Below are 18,034 nucleotides of genomic sequence, written 5' to 3'. Positions count from 1 at the left end.
AGTACAGTGGTGCAATCTTGGTTCACTGAAACCTCTGCCTCCCAGGTTCGAGCAATTCTCCTGCCTCAGCCTCCTGAGTAGCCTGGATTATAAGCATGTACCACCATGCTCAGCTAATTTTTGTATTTTTTTTTTCAGTAGAGATGAGGCTTCACCATGTTGGCCAGGCCGGTCTCGAACTCCTGACCTCAAATGATTCACCTGTCTCGGCCCTCCCAAAGTGCTGGGATTACAGGCATGAGCCACCATGCCCGGCCTCATTTAAAGTATTTTTAAGAGTAAAAATCCAGTTTGAGGATTTTATTTATGTATTTTTTGCTTTTTGGCTTTAAAGTATTTTATTTATTTTCAGTTTTGTAAATTATTTGTTTTTCTAACTTTTATTTTAGGTTCAAGGGGTACATGTGCAGATTTGTTACATGGGTAAATTGGGTGTTGAGAGGATTTGGTGTACCAATAATTCTGTCACCCAGATTATCAGCATAATACCCAGTGGGCAGTTTTTCAATCCTCACCCTCCTGTCTTCAACACTCAAATTGGCCCCAGTATGAGGATTTTATGGAATTAAGAAAAAAAATTTTTTTTTACTCCAATTCTTAAGAAGGGTGCAAAATTTTATGCAAACACTGAGCAAGTTGAAACAAAACCAAATGACAATATCATACTTATCTGAATCCTGCAATAAAAACCAGTTTGTTAAGAGTCCTTCAGCAGTGATTTGATATAGTTGTCTTAAGCAATAAGGCACATAAACAGTGTCTCCAAGTGATCACTCATGTTGGTTCAAAAAAATCTCTCTATGATGTACATGTGCCACATTTTCTTTATCCAGTCTTATCATTGATGGGCATTTGGATTTGTTCCAAGTCTTTGCTATTGTGAATAGTGCTGCAATAAACATATGTGTGCATGTGTCTTTATAGTAGAATCATTTATAATCCTTTGGGTATATACCCAGTAATGGGATTGCTGGGTCAAATGGTATTTCTAGTTCTAGATCCTTGAGAAATCGCCACACTGTCTTCCACAATGGTTGAACTAATTTACACTCTCACCAACAGTGTAAAAGTGTTCCTATTTCTCCACATCTTCTCCAGCATCTGTTGTTTCCTGACTTTTTAATGATCGCCATTCTAACTGGCAGGAGATGGTATGTCATTGTGTTTTCGATTTGCATTTCTCTAATGACCAGTGATGATGTATACCTATGTAACAAATCTGCATGTTCAGCACATGTATCCCAGAACTGAAAGTAAAATTTAAAAAAAATAATAATTTTTTTTAAAAAAAGGTCTCATGGTGGTGCGTGTCTGTAATCCCAGCTACTTGGGAGGCTGAGGCAGGAGGGTCACTTGAGACCAAGAGTTTAAGGCCAGAAGGGTAATATAGCGAGTCCACCATCTCAAAATTTTAAAAAAAGAAAAGTCATAGTTCAGAGATACTGGGCTGTAAGGTCTCCTCCCTCTTCTACTTTCTTTGGCTGCCCTGCATCCTAAGAATTTTAGGGGAGGTACTTTAGCTTCTTTCATCTATACAACTTCTTGAGTAATAAATGGAAGATAGGACATTATTATTAAAAAATTGGTTACCTCCCCATTCATCTGTTTTCAAGGCTCGTAAGAACGAAATTTTTTTTTTTTTTTTGAGACAGGCCTCACTCTGTCGCTCAGGCTGGAGTGCAACGGCATAATTATGGCTCACTGAAGCCTCAATCTTCCAGGCTCAAGCGATCCTCCTAGTTCAGCCTCCCAAGTAGCTAGGACTACAGGCATGCACCACCATGCCTGGCTAATTATTGCATTTTTCTGTAGAGACAGGGTTTCACCATGTTGCCCAGGCTGGTCTCAACTCTTGAGCTCAAGTGATTGGCCCACCTGGGCCTCTCAAAGTGCTGGGATTACAAGCATGTGCCACTGTGCCCAGCCCTGAAATACTTTATTTTATCCTTAGAGTTGATAAAGCCTTCTTTATTTATAATTAGTAAAGCTCTTCATAATTTTCATTCTGTGTCTTCTATGGAATAGAGGACATTCAGCATTTTTCTTGAAATAATTTAGCATTCATTTGAATTCATCTCTTAGTCTTATTTTCTAGGTTAAAAACCCCAAATTATTCTTATCTTTATTCATGTGTTCTATTATTAAAATAATTATTATTGTGGCTTTTTCTTTGTGATAAGTGTGGTGATAAAAGTTAGATATAAGAAGTGGGAGGACCACTTGAGCCTGGGAGATCAAGGCTCCAGTGAGTCATGATCACCCACTGCACTCCAGCCTGGAGAACCGAGTGAAACCCTCTTTCAAAAATTTAGAAAAGAAAAAAAAAAAAAAAAAGAAATCATATCCCAGGTCTGATATGTTATTTTTGTATTTTTCTATTATACATCAAAATAAGTATATTCCCATTAATACAGAAAATATTCATGAACCATCTGAAATTATCTTGCATACTGCCTGTGGTACTCATGACAGGCAATAAGAAATTCACTTTATTTTGGTTTTGTGTCTCAATCACTTTAGACAATGAGTAGATACATCTGAAGTAATGGGCAGATCAGACTCATATGGGCATCTTTATTACACCACACAGTTCCACACTCCATCCCCCAAATATGAGTTTCCAGGATTGGTAGAAAGTTTGTTTGGAAAATTTCCTTAGTTATTTGCCAATATAATGAACAGACCTGTGACTTCTCAAGACTCACTCTGAGTGTAGCATCCCTGAAATAGCATTCCAATCTCACTGGCCTGCAAAGCCCATATGTCTGTCTGGCTCAGAAAGGAGGTGATCATATGCAATCTTAAGTGTCAAACACAATCTTTCTTTTTTTTTGAGACAAGGTCTTACTTTGTCACACAGGCTGGAGTACAGCGACACAATGATGGCTCACTGCAGCTTCAAACTCCCTGGGCTCACGTGATCCTCCTGCCTCAGCCCCCCAAGTAGCTGGGACTACAGGCACGTGCCACCACACTCAGCTAATTTTTGTTTTGTTTTTGTAGAGATAGGGTTTCACCATGTTGCCTGGGCTAGCTTAGAACTCCTAGGCTCAAGTGATCTGCCAGCCTTGGTCTCCTGTGCTGGGATTACAGGCATAAGCCACCAAGTCTGGCAACACAATCTTAAGTGTCACTGAAACCTAATATTTCACTTGTGTTCACTTTAGAAAAAAAAAAAAAAAAAACACAGAAGGAAATGACATTGGTTGCATACAAATTGCTTCCCTCCCCCAATCCCACATACTAGTTACTATGAATTTTGAGTTCTGCTACTAATTACATTACCTTTCCCATGCAACGTATCCTCATTTTACTAAGCGTGAATGAAGAGTTTGAAAGTATGCAAAAAAGGATAGCTAATTCTAGAGGAAAAAATGTGCCCAAGTCATGAATTGGCATTTCAGAAAAGAAAAAATATAAATGGTCAACAAATATGAAACACATTCAATCTTATTAGTAATTAGAAACATGTAAATTAAAACAAATAATATATCACTCTATTTTCATTAGATTGTCAAAAATAAACAAGTCTAACAACACTGTTAGTGATGGCACAAAGTAATGAGATATTCTGAACATTACATTGGAATACAATTTGGTACTATCTAGTAAAACTGACATGTATGTCTTAGAATCTAGCAATTTTACTTCTAGATATATATTCTTGAGAATCGCTTGATGTGATACACCAGGGGACACACAGAATATTCACAGCAGCATTGTTCATAATAGCAAAAACCTGGAAACAATCCAAATGTCCATCACTGAAGAATGGATAAATAGTGACAGCCATGTAACAGTGAAACGTCTGGAGAAGACAGATGCACAGACAATAGAAATCTGCAAGTCTTCAGTTTGTAGATGGCAATTCAGATTTTAAACCTGAAAGAAATAATCCGGTGGCTCACGCCTGTAATCCCAGCACTTTGGGAGGCTGAGACGGGCGGATCACGAGGTCAGGAGATCGAGACCATCCTGGCTAACACAGTGAAACCCTGTCTCTACTAAAAATACAAAAAATTAGCTGGGCGTGGTGGCGGGTGCCTGTAGTCCCAGCTACATGGGAGGCTGAGGCAGGAGAATGGCGTGAACCCGGGAGGCGGAGCTTGCAGTGAGCCGAGATGGCGCCACTGCACTCCAGCCTGGGCAACAAAGTGAGACTCCGTCTCAAATCCATGGAGCCCTATAGCGTGGGAAAAGAAATGGGTGAAGAGTGACAGAGGAAGAGGGGCTGAGATATCCTTCTCAAAAAAGTAGAGGAAAGAAAGGCACATAAAATCTTTGTTTTAATAACAATCTAATACCAGTTTCCTTTTTCTATTGTAGATTGAATGCCATTTTCTGTGTCTTCCTTAATGTTTTTTTCATTAAACATCTTTTTGTAAAGAGGAAAATTGTTTTGTAATATAGTCACCCTCTTTTTTTTTTTTTTTTTTTTAATCTTAATAATATACTGGACCAGGTGTGGCAGCTCACGCCTGTAATCCTAGCACTTTTGGCGGCTGAGGCGAGTGGATCACTTGAGGACAGGAGCTCAAGACCAGCCTGGCCAATATGGTGAAACCCAATCTTTACTAAAAATACAAAACTTAGCCAGGTGTGGTGGTGTGCGCCTGTAATCCCAGCTACTTGGGAGGCTGAGGCACAAGAGTCACTTGAACCCAGGAGGCAGAGGTTGCAGTGAGCTGAGACGGTGCCACTACATTCTAACCTGAGCAACAGAGCGAGACTCTGTCTCAAAAACAAAACAAAACAAAAAGAATATACTGGTTTCTTAACTTTAAGGCAAATCAATTTGTAATTATTTGATTTATTCTGTATATTTTATTCACTTTACTAGAATATAGTAAATTAAATTCTAGAGCCTTCTTGACAACAGAGGTTATGCTTCTCGCCCAGTAGTAACTCTGGATTCTGATTTATCCACTGTATGGTGTTCTTTCTTTGTAGATGCTAAGGTAATTCTTCATTGAATTGTTGGATCAAACAGTTGAAGAAAACTAAGGAAATTACTTGAAGAGATTATATTTTATTGACACCAAGGATAGACTACATCACCAAAAAAAAAAAATTATGGCAATATCAGTAGTGCCTTTTAAATTAAATGACAAATTGGAAGTGTTTAACAACATATGGTTGCTTTTCTTTGACATATATGATTAAGAATATATCTTTTTATCAAAATGTAAAATACCATCTGGCAGAAGTAACAATTATTCTATTGGCCTTATACATTAACTTAATTCACTGTACTTTAATATGTAAATATTTTCCTATTTTTTCTTTTTCTTTTGCTGGATCTATATTTATTTATAATACTCACAAACTATGTAACTAAAAAACATATTTAAATATGATAAAGTTGATTTTAAATTTTGAACAGAAAACAATGCATTTCTTAAAAATTCAATTTCTTAAACATTTCTTAAAAATTCAAATGGCAACAGCCCTTTTTGATATTCATAATTGTAAATCTGGGTAATCTGAAAATTTACTTTTATGATTTCGTACTAGACATTTAGTCATACTTTGTATATGAAAGGAGCTGTCCTTAGAGTTCTTTATAAATAGGAAGAAATATTTACAGTAAGGTTGATGCATTTTAAGGTTTGGAACATGTATGTAGTAATGCCACTAGTCAGTCCTTCATTTAATAAACCTGCCAGATTCAGTGGATACCAAATGAGCAGGAAGGCTTCTCTTTGACACAACACAACTTACATTACATTTTTAATAATGTGAACTCTTGTCATTTTATGATTTTAGAAAACTAAATATTTTAGAAAATTAAATATTTCACAATTCTGGGCACTGCGGTGGTTTCCAAAGCCACCTTGCGTCTAACCCAAACAATAATTGCTTTAAGGACTAGCATGTGGGCTGGGCATTGTGGCTCACACCTGTCATCCCAGCACTTTGGGAGACTGAAGTGGGAGGGTCACTTGAGCCCAGAGTTCGAGACCAGCCTGGGCAACATGGCAAAACCCTGTATCTACTAGAAATATAAAAAAAAATTAGCCGGCATGGTGGTGCACGCCTCTAATTCCTGCTACTTGGTAGGCTGAGGCACGAGAATTGCTTGAACTGGGGAGGCAGAGGTTGTAGTGAGCCAAAATAGTGCTACTGCACTCTAGCCTAGGTGACGGAGTGAGACTGTCTCAAGAAAAAAAAAAAAAAAGGCATTAGCGTGTAATATTCGTATCAGTTATGTAGCTATATAAATTGCATAAATTTGCTTGTTTTTTTGTTTGTTTTTAAGGAATTCATTATTTCAAGAGGAGTTATATCTGGATTTAAAATGTTCCTGATCTTTTAAAGTATTCTTAGCAAGCAAAGTATCTGGACAAGTACCTTCAATATCCAACATTAATTGTAAATATCTACTATGACCAGGCCATGCTCCTTGCTGTTAAGAATTTTAAAGTTTAGATGGTAAGGCAGACAAGTAAATCAAGGATTACAGAGTAGGGCTATAGGGTAGATTACATGGGAGGGTATTGACTGATCAACACCCCCCTACAAAATGTGGGAAAGAGTGTGGGGACAGGAGATGGGAGAAAAGACATTCAGAGTGGAGAAAAAATAGGTCTGAAGATTCTAAGGCATATGATGGCATGATTTAATAGCAAATACTTTGGTATGGCTAAAAGAATGGGGGAAAATAACAACTTTGAGGTTTTTTCTTTTAAATCAACTTTATGGAGGCATAAATAATCAACCATAAATGCATCTATTTTTAGTGTACAATTTGGTGAGTTTTGACAAGCTTTCACCACAACAAAAATATAGAACATTTTTAAGAAACCAAAAAGTTCCCTCATGCCCCTGTGCAGTTACTCCTCCCACCTAACTCTACTATGAACCACAAAGACAACAAGTGATCTGCTTTCTGTCACTGTCTATTTGATTTGATTTGTTTAGAGTTTCTTTAAGGGGTATTGTACGGTATGCACTCTTTCTCATCTTACTTTTCCTCAGCGTGATGTTTCTGAAATTCATTCTTGTTCTTGCATATATCAGTAGTTTCCTTTTTATTGTTAATATTGCATTGTAAAGACATACCAGACATTATTTATTCACCAGCTGGCAAACATTTAGATTGTGTCCAGTTTAGGGCTTTTATCAGTAAAGTTGCTATGAACTGTTGCGGTCAAGAGTCTTGGTGTGGGCACATGTCTGCATTTATTTTTGGTAGATATAAAGTGGGATTGCTAGGTCAAATGATAATGGCATTTTTATTTTTTAAATGCCAGAACAATTTCTAAAGTGGTTGTGCTATTTTAGTTACTATTTAGATGGTATTTTTTTTCATCCTTTTACTTTCAACATGTGTCACCGAATCTAAAGTGTAACTCTGTAGACAGATATAGTTAGTTTTTTTTTTTTTTTTAGTGTATTCTGCCAATCTCTGCCTTTTAATTGGAGTTTTTATTCCATTTATATTTAATATACTGACTTATGTGAATCCTGAAAGAGCTAATCTTTCAAGATGGATCCCAAGTGGCTAAGTGGTCCTAAATTCAAAATGGAGCCAAGCAGCCATTTGCTGACTAGAGGTCACACATGTACTCTGTGTTCTGAGAGAACCTACAAGCTTATGAGACTTCGGGTCATTTATAGCTGTCTGTTCCTGTTTACTACTGCCTCAATCAACAACTGCTAGAAAGTCTCCTTTCACCACCTGGACCTAACTGATACACTGACCTGCATCAACCAATCAGAACTAAACAAGCTTTTATTCCTCATTTGCATAGCAGACCAGAGGGGGAACCTGGGTGGGAACTTTCTCTAAAGAAGATAATCCCTTTTGTTTTCTTGAACCACACCTTTGTTTGGTACAAAAGACTGCAAACTGCTCACTGGAATAAAGTCTCTTTTTTTTTGAGACAGGGTCTCACTGTGTCACCAAGGCTAGAGTGTAGTGGCATGATCAGGGCTCACTTCAGACTTGATTTCCTGGGCTCAAGCGATCCTCCTACCTCAGCTGCCCGAGTAGTTGGGACTACAGGCATGTGCCACCACACCTGGCTAATTTTTTGTATTTTTTAGTAGAGATGGGGTTTTAGAATGTTGCCCAGGCTCGTCTCGAACTTTTGGACTCAAGCAATCCTCCAGCCTTGGCCTCTCAAAGTGCTGTGATTACAGGTGTGAATCACTATGCCCAGTCTCTTTCTTTTTTAAGGAAAATCCTTTGAAGTGGATTGTTGACATCAATAAGGTAGAATTTACATTTGTCATTTTGCGATGTTTTCTTTATGTCCTGTGTCTTTTTTATTCCTCTATTTCTTAATTGCTGCTGCCTTTTGTGTTAAATATATATTTTCAAGTATGCCATTTTAATTTCCTTGTCCTTTATTCATATATTTTAAAAGTATTTTCTTAGCAATTGCTCTGGGGATTATACTTAACAAGTTATAACAATCTAGTCTGGATTAATAACAACTTTATTTTAATAGTACACAAAAACTTGCTACTATACGGTTTCATTCCTCTATTATTCTTTCCCGCCTTCCTCTCCCTTCTGTTATTGTCATATTAATACCTTACAATAAGCCCATATAGACTTATAATTATTGCTTCATGCAATTGTCTTTTAAACCAAATAGAAAAATGAGTCACAAATAAAAAAATTATACTTTCATATTTATTTATGTAGTTAAGTTTTACAGGCGTTCTTTATTCCTTCATGTGGATTTGAATCACTGTCTAGTGTCAATTTAATCCTGAAGGACTCCTTTTAGTATTTCTTGCAAGGAAAATGTCCTAGTGACAAATTCTATCTTTGTATATACATACATTTTGGGGAAGTATTAATACCTCCTGCATTTTTGAAGGATAGTTTTGCTGGAGGTAAAATTCTTACTTGATGATCTTTTTCTTTCAGCACATTGAGTATGTCATCCCACTGCCTTTCGGCTTTCATGGCATCAACTGTAAATCTCATGGAGGATTATGTGATGAGTGGCTTCTCTCTTGACACTTTCAAGAGTCTCTCTTTGCCCTTGACTTTTAATCGGTTAATTACAATGTGTCGAGGTGTGGATTTATGTTACTTGGCATTTGTTAAGCTTCTTTGATGTGTAGATAAATATTTCTCATTAAATTTAGGGAGTTTTGGCCATTCTTTTATTTAAGTATTATGCCTGCCCTTTTCTTTTTCTCCTCTCCTTCTGAAACTCCCATTATGCACATGTTGGTATGCTTGATTGTGTCCCACAGTACTTTGAGGCCTGTTCATGTTTCTTCTTTCTCTTCTCAATTTGTTGCCCAGACTAGATCTTCTCAACTGACCTAAATTGAAGTTTGTTGATTTTTTTTCTCCCTGCTGAAATCTGGGGTTGAGCCCCTCTAGTGAACTTTTCACATTATTATAACTTTTTGTTATTTTTATTTTAAAAAAATTAAAAATTGTCTCTGTCATGGCATATTATACTTTTTAACTCCAGAATTATTTCAGTTTTAAAAAATGATTTGTCTTTATCATCTATTTGATGAAACATCTCATACTTTCCTCTAGTTCTTTAGACATGGTTTCTTTTAGCTTTGTAACATATTGAAAATATCTGATTTTAAGCCTTTTTATCTAGTAAATCCAGCATGTAGGCTTCCTCGGGGTGAGTTTCTATTGATTAATTTTTATCCTGTGTATGGGCCATACATTCTTGTTTCTTTGCATGTATCTTAACTATTTTGAAAACCGAACATTTTAAATAATATAATGTGCGACACTGGAAATCAGATTCTACCCGCTCCCCAAGCTTCACTGTCGTTTGTTTGTTGTAGTAGTTGTTGGTTTAGTGACTTTTCTGAACTCATTCTTTTTTTTTTAGAGATAGGGTCTGAGTTGGTGACTCAAGGGATCCTCTGGCCTTAGTTTCCTGAGTAGCTGGGACTACACATGTGTGCCACTGCACCTAGCTTATGAACGAATTCTTTAAAGTCTGTATTATTGTGTGTGACCACACAGGTTTCTGCTCAATTAGCTTAGCGGTCAGTTAATGATTAGTGAGACAGGTTTCCTTAAACACCTTCAACCAAAAAAATCTCCAAGTCTTTCCTGAGGGCTTTAGTACTTACGTTGGGACAAGCCTTCAACAATCAGCCAAGCACTTTATATTAGGTTGGTGCAAAATTAATTTCATTGAAATGACAAAACCACAATTTTTTGCACCTACCAACCAAATAATTCTGCCTTAGCCTTCACTTCTTGCTTCTGTGGTGCCTCAAGGTCACCCAGAAGTTAGAGCTCAGGGCCTTCTCAGGCCTATCTTGAGCGTTCACATAACCCTAGGCATATGCACACCCTAAGCACCTTCTACAGTCTCAGGAATATGTTAGCATTTTTCAAAGCCCTATGAACATCTTATTCCCCAGTTAAATACTTTAGTATTGCTGGAGCAAAAGGTGCTCCAAACAAAGTTTAAGGGTTTTTTTGTTTTGTTTTGTTTTGTTTTACCTTTACAGTGTATGTTATGGGGAGCCACTAGTGGAATTTTACGTAAAGAAGGAGCATGACCATATACATCACAAACATTTTTACCAATGAGGTGGAGAACGGATTAAAAGGAAGGAGACTGAAGGCGGAAAGATCAAAGAACACTCTAAAAAAGTAGCTTGGGGAACATGGTGAAATCCTGTCTCTACTAAAAAAAAATAAATAAATAAAAACATAAATAAAAAATTACCTGGGCATGGTGGCTAGCACCTGTAGCCCTAGCTACTTGGGAGGCTTAAGTGGGAGGGTTGCTTGAGCCCAGGGAGGGGGAGGTTGCAGTGAGCCCAGATGGTGCCACTGAACTCCAGCCTGGGTGACAAAGCAAGACCCTAACTCAAAAATGCATTAATAAATAAATACATACAAAATAAAATAAAATAAAAAGAAGTGAGGAAGGTCTGAGTTAAGATCAAAGTGGGGAGTATTTAGAAGGGGAAGTAGTGGATTGGAAAAGCTGTTATGGAGATTACACATTTCATGGTTTCATTGGGAGGCCAGTGGGGAGAGGTGAAAAAGAGGCAAGTGTTTATACTCTTAAGTTTCTGATTAGGAAAATTATTTGGAGGATGGGGTTATTCACCCCTTCCCCCCCAAAAATGAATAGAGAGGCACAGGTTTGAGGGGGGAAGCATAAAGATGTGGATCCAAATATTACCTATGAGTAAAATAATCTTTGTGTTTTTAGAGGTATGAATATCTTAAAGCAAAAGTCTAATGCAATTGTGCTACTCAAATCAGTTTGGATCCAGGCGCTGTAATCTTTCCCCACTCTCTGTCCAGTAGATTCATTGCCACTCTCGATTTAGGAATGCTTTAAAGATGCTTGTTATTTGGAACATATTTGAGAAAGTGAGAGGAATGTGGTAAAGAAGCTGCCTTAAACAGAGACTGTACCTAGACCTAGAGTGTAATATCAACTTGTCAAGTACATCCTGTGCAACTTTGCTTTTTGAAAACCTAGCAAAAAGTAGATCATGAGTAAAACGTGATTGTTGATAATTACATGGAGAAGTGTGAATAAATGACTCTTTAAACCCTGTAAACTAAACTCGGAGTAAAATAGGTGGTTTGAACATTTGGGAAACATTAGTTTTTCCTGAAATCGAATCCTTGCAAAGCAATTATGACAAGAGGTGGATAAAGCGGTCTTACGGAAAAGGGCGTCTTACCGGTCCCCTCTAATCACATCATCCCCCTTCTTTTTAAAACATTTTCTTCTCAGATAACCAGTTAAATCTAGTTCAAATGAATCTTTTCGTTTTTGAGGAGGACCATAATAGTAGTGAATACCAAAACAAAAGGGGATCTGGGCTTCGCAATACTAACAGTTCCATTTCCTAGCCAGTCGCCTCCTGGGCTGGATGTGCCCCGGTCCTAGATCACAGCGGCGGCCGGAGAGCGCAGAGGTAGGGACAGAAAAAGGAGGCGTCGGCAGGGCGCGAGCGGCCAGGGCGCTAAGTTCCGCCTCATAGTACTTGCGAAGACTGGAGACGCCGGGCGGCCCGCGCCGTCTGTCCCCAGCTCTCCTTCTGGACACCCGCCTGTCTCCCCGTCGTCTCCAATTGGCCGTCGGGGAACGGAAGCCGAAGCAGACCAGTGAACCCGGAAGTGCTTCGCGGCAGAGGCCCGGGCAACTCTTTTGAATGGAATCGGGCTGATTCATCGCCGGTTCGCAGAGTCAGAACCGCGTCGGGTCTGCGCGGCTGCTGCTGTTGCCTCTGTCTTCACGTCACCGCAGAGGCAAGACAAGGGTCCCGATCGCGGCATCCGGCTCCCGCCCGCCTTCAGGTAAGACCCAGAAGGCAGGCCTGGGAGGTCCGGCGAGGCAGCTGTGCTAGGCCGCCGCCAGCCCCGTGCTTTCCTGAGTCACGTTGCCCAGCTGAGTTGCCACTGGAGGCCTGGGCCTCGAGGGAGGAGCCCGAGCTCCTTCATTCTCTTCGCCTGCTCTCAGGGATCTCTGGCAGGGTCAGGTGTGCATGTTGTCCCCTTTCTCCATTCTTTTCTGCTTGGCCGAATTCACATAATGGGAACCTCTTCTCTCTGAGAGAATCCTTGTTTATAGCATGTTTGTCTGTGCTCTATCCGTAGTTGTTCCTGTCTTGAAAAACTTCAAAGCAGACCGGGGAAACAAGGGAGAGAGAGTAGAATTAACTTTCCCATTGAATACGTTTGTTTTATCTCCTGTCCTTCCTGTAAGCCTTGACCCTTTTTCTGTTAGTGTTAGGTTTTCAACTTCCTCCAAAAAATAAAAGTCCTGCAGATACACTGGTTTTGGACCTTGAATATCTTAAAAACAAAGTATGCTACTGTGCCTGTTAACTTACTTTCAATATTATACTAATTGAGTAATTGTTGGTGAATTGATTACATTTCTCGTATTAAGTAGAAATCTGCTACCGTATGTTCCATCTTGCAACTTAATTTTCCTGGGGATGTAGCTCTGTGTCTGTCAAAAGAAACAGAATGTAAACTTTTGAGTCTATAAACCTAGTGACTGAACGAAAAATTCTCGAGAAAATAAATGGTAACCAAAAGTTGATAAAAATTTTATGGAAAGGCAGGGGAGAGGGTTTAAAAATTAGCATAACATAGAGTTCTAGTGTGAAAGTGATTTTGTTCCACTGGTCACAAGTATGTTTTTAGTGCTACTGACTTAATGTGTTTGAGAAAAGCAGCAAGACATGCACTGATACTGTTGAAATAACAAAAACATGAACACAGTTTTAGTGAAGATGATTAATATAATGGTGGCCTTCCTGTCACGTAAGGCTACCTACCAGCTGACTCATTTGAAGTTTAGAGGTTAAGATATATAGTAGTTCTGAATTAACTACAGTTAAGGTGTGTTTAGTGAAGTGCTATTTAGTGAAAAAGCCTGCATGTTGTCTTGAATTTGTCCCTAAATCTTGCCAAGGGAAGAAAGGTTTCAAGTTATGATCTTTCATTGATGCTTCACCTGTTGACTTTGGGAGTTTGGTTTTTTTGTTTGTTTGTTTCAGCCTGAAGTGCTTGGTAAATAATATATTGCCATTTTAATTAAAAAGCTGGATGGATTTTAGGCCGGGCGCGGTGGCTCACAACTGTAATCCCAGCACTTTGGTAGGCTGAGGCGGGCAGATCATGAGGTGATCCAGCCTGGTCAAGACTAGCCTGGCTAACATAGTGAAACCATGTCTCTACTAAAAGTACAAAAAAATCAGCCGGGCATGGTAGCACGTGCCAGTAGTCCCAACTACCTCGGGAGGCTGGAGGTAGAACATGGGAGGTGGACGTTGCAGTGGGCTGAGATGGCGCCACTGCACTTCAGCTTGGGCAACAGAGTGAGACTTTGTCTAAAAAAAAAAAAAAAAAAAGCTGGATTTTAATCTTTTTGACATGGGTCTATCTTATTTTTATACTGGCCATGTACTTGTTAGTATATAGTTTGTGAACCCTATGTATGAAAATAAAAGTTATTATTGCTGTTTTTATTGTTACTATCTTAGAAGTGGAAGAGATTATTTAATCTAGTCCTCTTATTTCAGTAACAAGAAGCCATTATGCTTTTTTAATTTTTAATTTTGTAGTAATGTTCATTTAATAATTCAGTGTCTACCTGTGAAAGCCTTGCCTGAATATCCATGTCATTTCTTGCTTAGGAACTTGTCATATTCCCTGTTTGTTGCAGTCATTTTGACATTTCATATTCTGCTTTGTGTGTGGTACTTTGGTAACCTTATTTGTGAAATGGGAGAACTGGAATAGTCTCTGCTAGTTCTAAAATGATAATAACAATAATTATAACAATAAGAATAGCAATGACATTTATTGAGTACCTTGAATGTTCCAGACACTATAAGTTGCTTTGAACATATTTTTACAACAGACTTGCAAAGTAGATATTATCCCCACTTTATAAATGAGGTCTAGAGTCTAGAAGAAGATAAAAATTAGTGTCATATAGTGAATAGGTGGTGAAGCCAGGATTCAAATCAAAGTCAACTGGTTCAAGAGCCTTTTTCACTCTATACTGCTGTCCTTTCCCTTTACATATTTTTTATGGATTTACGTCAAACTTCTACCCACCTCCCCCAGTAGATTATAAATTCTGTCAGTGCATGCCACTAAATTTCTTGAGTCAGCCCTCCATATCTGTCGGTTCCGCATCTGTAGATTCAACCAACCACAAATTGAAAATACTTGAAAAAAGTTCATCTGGGCCAGGCACGGTGGCTCACGCCTGTAATCCCAGCACTTTGGGAGGCTGAGGGAGGTGGATCATCTGAGGTCAGGAGTTCCAGCCTGGTCAACATGGCGAAACCCCTTCTCTACTAAAAATACAAAAATACAAAAATTAGCCAGAAATGGTGGCATGTGCCTGTAATCCCAGCTACTGGAGAGGCTGAGGAAGGAGGATCGTTTGAACCTTGGAGGTGGAGGTTGCAGTGAGCTGAAATTGCAACACTACATTCCAGCCTGGTCAACAGAGTGAGACGCTGTCTCATAAAAGGGGAAAAAAAAAAGTTGCGTCTATATTGAACATGTGTAGACATTTTTTTCATTATTCCCTAAGCAATAGAGTATAACTATTTCTATTGTATTTACATTGTATTAGTTATTATAAGTAATCTAAAAATGATTTTAAAGTATATGGGAGGATGTGCATAGGTTATATGCAAATAGGGTACTATGCAATTTTATATCAGAGACTTGTGTATCCATGATTTTGGTGTCCTAGAACCAATTCCCCACAGATACAGATGGATGACTGTACTCAAATGCTGAAATTGGAAGACTCCATAATAGATTATTTATGATGAGTCCATTCTCACTCTTTCTTTTTTTTTTTTTTTTGAGACGAAACTTTGCTCTGTTGCCCAGGCTGGAGTGCAGTGGCGCAATCTTGGCTCACTGCGGCCTCCGCCTTCCAGGTTCAAGCCATTCTGCCTGCCTCAGCCAGCCTAGCTGGGGTTACAGGTGCCTGCCATCACGCTCGGCTAATTTTTGTATTTTTAGTAGAGACCGGGTTTTGCCATGTTGGCCAGGCTGGTCTCAAACTCCTGACCTTAGGTGATCCACCCGCCTCGGCCTCCCAAAGTGCTGGGATTACAGGTGTGAGCCACCGTGCCCAGCCACCATTTGCACTCTTCTAAGTTGTGGAAATCTTGTTTTCAAAATCCTGTTTATATAATTAGATTTAATGTTGACTCACTCAAGATCTTCCACTGGAAAAAAGTCCTTAAGAAAGTGAGAGTATAAAGTTTTAACTACTTTGCACAAATCAGAAAGCAGAGGAATTAGAAATACAGTAAGATAACAAATATGGAATAGCTTAAAAAGGATTGAGCATCAGTCTGAAAAGTAATTTTTTTTTTTTTTTTTTTTTTTTAAGACAGAGTATTGTTCTGTCACCCAGGCTGGAGTGCAGTGGTGCGATCTCGGCTCACTGTAACTTTCACCTTCTGGGTTCAAGTGATTCTCCTGCCTCAGCCTCCTGAGTTGCTGGGATTATAGGCATCTGGCACCGTACTCGGCTAATTTTTGTTTTCAGTAGAGATGGGGTTTTGCCACATTGGCCAGGCTGGTCTTGAACCCCTGACCTCAAGTGATCCCCCCCACCTTGGCCTCCCAAAGTGCTGGGATTACAGGCATGAGCCACTGCACCTGGCCAAAAATTGATTTATTTTAAATCCAGCATGGACATGATCTAGCAATATCAGGTTCTAATCAGAGATTAAGAGAGAAAGAAAAAGTGGAAAGTAATCAACTTTGGAAAGTACTGATATCTTTTTTGTGCTGTTTTTACCAATTACAATTCTAAATATTATTGTATGTATGACATTATGTTAGGTATAAACACTTTATTCATATTGTCTGATAATATTTTCCATAAAGTTAATTATATCATGAATGAGCTTTTGAGTCTTCTGCTTTTTGATAGCTGTAAAAACTTGGTTTAGATCCATCAACCTTTTTATTACTTTTATTTCTAAATTGAAAGTGTTTCGGCCGGGCGCGGTGGCTCAAGCCTGTAATCCCAGCACTTTGGGAGGCCGAGACGGGCGGATCACGAGGTCGGGAGATCGAGACCATCCTGGCTAACCTGGTGAAACCCGGTCTCTACTAAAAAATACAAAAAACTAGCCGGGCGAGGTGGTGGGCGCCTGTAGTCCCAGCTACTCCGGAGGCTGAGGCAGGAGAATGGCGGGAACCCGGGAGGCAGAGCTTGCAGTGAGCTGAGATCTGGCCACTGCACTCCAGCCTGGGCGACAGAGCGAGACTCCGTCTCAAAAAAAAAAAAAAAAAAAAAAGAAAGTGTTCCCTTTTATGTTAAGTATAACACATTCACTTTGTGAATCTTTCTGCTAAATTCTGCGAAATACAAGTCCCTATCTCCAATGTGATTTAGTCATGTGAAATACGCCCAGCATTTTGAAACCCAATAAGTGGCAAACTATGTGAGGAAGAAGGATCTGTGTGTAGCCATGCTCAGGATGGGGTTGCTGATGAAGTAGCTAGTGTTTATTATATGCTTACTATATGCCAAGCATTGTATTAAATGTTTTTTTTGGGTCCACTGTTTTTGCTAATCTTTTAAATGGCTCTATGAGATATATATCTCTATTTTGCAGATGAGGAAACTGAGGAGGAGAGAGGTGATTGACTCAAGGACGTAGAACTTGTAAGTGTTAGAGCCAGTATTTGAATCTGGCACTCTGACTGTGGAGTCATAGTACTTGACTCTCATGTACCAGACAAAATAGTCATTAGTCATCGCCATTTACCATCTAGGCCCAGTAGACCATAAAAGGATAGTGAAAAACAACTATATTAAAAATGTTAGTAAAGCTTAAACATAGCAAATACAAATTTTTATATTAATTAATTAATTAATTTTTGAGATGGGGTCTTGCTGTGTCACCCAGGCTGGAGTGTAGTGGTACCACTTTGGTGCACTGCAACCTCCACCTCCTGGGTTCAAGCGGTCCTCCTACCTCAGCCTCCCCAGTAGCTGGGATTACAGGCGCATGCCACCATTTCTGGCTAATTTTTGTATTTTTAGTAGAGACAGGGTTTTGCCTTGTTGGCCAGGCTGGTCTTGAACTTCTGACCTCAAGTGATCTGCATGCGTTGGCCTCCCAAATTGCTGGGACTACAGGCGTGAGCCACCACACCCAGCCTAAATACACATATGTATTCTGTATTTTCTTGGTTTTGAAGGTACATATATCTTCATATGTCATCTTTTGAATGGGCATCATAGTTTGAATGAACTGCTCATCAGCCATCATGCATGAACCTAGAACATACTTGTCTTGTATAGATCATTTCTATATTTCAAATACATTTCTAGTAGGCTCTAGCTTATTACTTCTGGTTCTTGTATTTGTTATCCTGTGTGTGTGTCTATGTGAAAATATACATCACATAAAATTTACTATTCTAACTTTCTGGTGTACAGTTTAGTGACATTAAGTATATTCACAGTGTTATGTAACTGTCACCACCATCCATATCCAGAATTTTTTTCATCCTCCCAATTACTTTACTTTTGAAAAC

General features: G+C 38.9%; 1 protein-coding gene across 1 annotated transcript in view; it reads left to right on the top strand.

Moving 5' to 3' along the window:
* Positions 1-11,715: 11,715 nt before the first annotated feature.
* The window catches only part of PSMD14 (proteasome (prosome, macropain) 26S subunit, non-ATPase, 14), a 110,503-nt gene continuing 104,184 nt past the window's right edge, over positions 11,716-18,034 (top strand). Inside the window, exon 1 of the mRNA XM_011947104.1 lies at positions 11,716-12,283. The gene's annotated coding sequence lies outside the window, so the exon portion shown is untranslated. The remainder of the gene's footprint in view (positions 12,284-18,034) is intronic.

The sequence above is a fragment of the Colobus angolensis genome, unplaced genomic scaffold (assembly GCF_000951035.1).
Source record: "Colobus angolensis palliatus isolate OR3802 unplaced genomic scaffold, Cang.pa_1.0 Scaffold259, whole genome shotgun sequence".
Lineage (NCBI taxonomy): Eukaryota > Metazoa > Chordata > Mammalia > Primates > Cercopithecidae > Colobus > Colobus angolensis.
The sequence above is the reverse complement of the archived record's forward strand: the minus strand, read 5'-3'. Positions and strand labels throughout refer to the sequence as shown.